We start from the raw sequence: 3471 nt of genomic DNA, 5'->3' as shown, positions 1-3471 counted from the left end.
TTGTCTGTCCACGCGCCCTCCGTCGACAACCCTACCCTCTTTTTCGCCCTCCTCAGTCCGCGCCCGCCGGCGAGGCGACGCCCACCGCCCTCCCCGAGGCCCTCCCCCTCCCCGCCGCGAACCACTCACCGCCGCGTGCGACGCCTGTCAATCACGCCGAGACAATACGTCTCCCTCCACGCAATCCCCCTCCCCGCTCCTCTCCACCCTGAGATAATCCACTCCTGCCATTCCTATTATCCTTTCCTTCTGGCCAATCCGAGAGAGTGGGGGTTCACGGTGACGGAAGTGTGGAAAACTGTCATATTTTAAGGTAATACGAGCGTGAGCTGAGGGAATTAAATGTGTCTAAGAAGAGAAGCATGAACCCTGGGTAGTTTCAATAATTGAGGTTACAAATTATTTTGGGGTTACCGATAATGAAAGATTTGGTTGAAAGATTGAAATATTACCGATTTTACTAGGGTAAGAAGTGTGCTCTCAAAATGGAAAAGTAGGACTTTCCTACTGGCAACTATCAGCAGCACTGCATAAAAAATTCTGAAAATTCAGTAGATTTTTTCAAAATTGGCACTATCTAAAAATTGTTTTCAGGCCGTTACTCCAAATTTTCATAGTTTATACTGAAAATCCAGACGTTTTTACTCTGAATCAGGTTTTCAGAGCAACTTTTCTGAATTTTTTCAAGTATATTTTCAGACTAAAGAGTTACCGGTATGAATTTTGAGACAATCTGACTGGGCAGTCCAGAGCAGCCGCACGACGCACACGGAAGGAGAACGTAACTAGACTACAAAGGAAAATATATTCATCATTTTAAACAATTATCCTCAAATTTACCCACGAAAATTTTTATTTTATTTTTTCTGGAAAAATAAGTAGATCATCACTCAAAGGATGACTTGATTGTCTTCCCAAGCCAGCAGTCAGCCGCCGGTACAGCGTCGCAGCGTCGCCCACCCACCCTCGTGGCTAAAGTTAGCGGACCTCATGGAAGGCGGCTGAACACACCCCTTTTTCGGGAAACTCGATCTGTAAGAAACGCCCATTGCCTGGTGTGCGACGCAGAAGGACGCATCCGGACCTGGACACACAACACACATATACACACATACACACACACATTCAGGAAGAAGAATATGAGAAATTTCGGGCGCAGCCCGCTGCGCGTTCATTTGGGGAGCGGGCACGTTCTCGGAACAAGACCGCCCCCCACAACCCCCCTATGACGGGGGCCTTCCGACACACACAGCCCCGCCCACAAAATTTCTCATACAACTGCTTTCGCGCGCGCCTCGAGGGTCGGCGGCGAAATCGCAATAATACGTAATATCATAAGAATGATAAGAATACGGCACTCGGAGAAATAGAACCGCCCCAAGGCGATATCGCACAAAAGCATTACATTACAGGCTACTACAGAGCAGCATCCAGAGGAGGCTTCGCGTGAGATCTGTAAGGATCGGGCGAGGGAGAGGAGAGAGAAAAAGAGAGAGAGTGCGGAAGAGGAGGGGAGAGGGGGATCTTTTTGGATTCGCGTTGGAGATGAGTCATTTCTGGAGCGACTTGCAAGGTCATCCTGCTGGGATAACCCAGCCAGCGAGCAGGAAGGGGAGGGTGTGCGCGGATAGAGGGATGTAGACTGGGACGGTGGACTGGGAGGACAGGAAGCTTCACCTCGAAGGCCTCAAAGTTAGCGTGCGTGCATGTGTGTACGAGTGTGTGTGTGTGTGTGTGTGTGTGTGAGCGCGCGCTGTATGTAGCTGCGTGCGTGCGTGTGAGTGTGTGTGTGTGTCGTGCGTGCGTGATCCATCATCACTTCACGTGAAAGCAGCAGCGGACAAAACGGGCGAACGACCGTTGAAATGAGCAAAGACTAGAGGCGGCAAGGTACCCTTTTTTTCGCGCGTGTGTCTGTGTGGTTGTGTGTGTGTGTGTGTGTTCTCTTTCCCTCGCTGAAGCTCTCTTTCTATCTCACTTACATCATTTACATTCTTGGAGGTCGAGTTTGAAGAACACTGATTGTACGGTCACTCCACTATGGGGATTTCTTAAAGCTTCTTAAATCTTAAGTATACCCACTAAACTCCTAGAAAAAATCTCACTTTTAAAACAAAGGTGCAACATTAGGCTATTTAAAATAGTTTTATACCTTTAAAAGGCACACTAAAACAACAAAACAAAAAAACACACACTTTTGTGCTAAGGCCATCTCGGTCATAGACTTTGTTGCTGGTTCAAGAGTATTTTTGTCACCAGCCGCGCGACATTGTCCTTCATGCTACAACGGGAGCTACCAAATGTCGTTCGGGCAAAGATCGTCATTGTTGTACGTCTAGCAACTAACAGATTCACTTGAGGCCGATCCAAAAAGAGCAAATTTCTGTTAAGCTTACACAGAGTAAAAACTCTACACAATGAAGCATAATTTAAAGAATACCAAAGCATTTAAATCGCACATACGGGGAAAATAGCATTAAGTGGAAGTGAAGTTCGCGACCTTTTCAAACAGGAAATATAGATATTTTTCCACGTCCTCCAGACACCTTCCTACCGATGGGTTGGCAGAGTACGGTTGCCAATGCGACCAATGGAGCCAGTGACAGACTGCAGCCCTTCGTGCGAAACCCATTTATCTACATTTAGTGCAACAAGTAGTTGTATCCCACGCAGCGACAGGCTATGGGCCTTCGCGCGCCGGCCTGCATGGTCTCGGTTGCCGCAAGCGCCGCACCGCAGACAACTTGCCCGCTCAAGTTTAAAAGAAGGGAAAACTGAATGGAAAAAAGGATAAATATTTTTAAATGTTCACTTTACGACAAGAAGGAATGGTTGAGACCCCGTCGTGTTGTGACCATCATGACAACGTCACGAGGCGATATCAGCTTGACCCGTCATCTAAACATCGACCTGTCATCCACCCATCGACCGTCGTCACGACACCGCTGGTCTTTACGACCGCCGTCATAAAGGGGCGTGAATTTGTCAGATTTTTCGGGGGCAGCGGGACTGAGAGAGAAGATGATATGTTGCGCCGATAAAAGTTGTCTTCCGAGTGCACCCCCTCCACCAGCTCCCCGTACCGCCGCAGGCCGGAGCAGGGGGAGGATGAGAATGATGGAGAAGGTGGCTTGGAGATCGGCGCCTGTCAACCCCAACACCCCGCCGGAGCATATCACCGTCAATATCTTATCGTAAAGTAGTCGGCGCACCGACAAGACTCGCACAACTCAATAAAAGTTCGATGCTGAAGATGGTGTTCCGTCTCATGTTTCCCTGTTTGCGCGTTTAACTGCCAGACTGAGCAAACAAAACTGAAACTAAACATTCAGTGCATTACTGCATAATGAAGGAATGTACACTGAAGAATCAAAAGTCACACCTGAAGAATCCCGCTGCATCCTTACGAAAATATATGATCGTGAAATTGCTTTCTTCAACCATGAAACAGTCGAAAAGGTGCAAAAACTT

Source organism: Frankliniella occidentalis, unplaced genomic scaffold, assembly GCF_000697945.3.
Source record: "Frankliniella occidentalis isolate FOCC.00 unplaced genomic scaffold, Focc_3.1 Scaffold11, whole genome shotgun sequence".
In the NCBI taxonomy this organism is placed as follows: domain Eukaryota; kingdom Metazoa; phylum Arthropoda; class Insecta; order Thysanoptera; family Thripidae; genus Frankliniella; species Frankliniella occidentalis.
The sequence above is the reverse complement of the archived record's forward strand: the minus strand, read 5'-3'. Positions refer to the sequence as shown.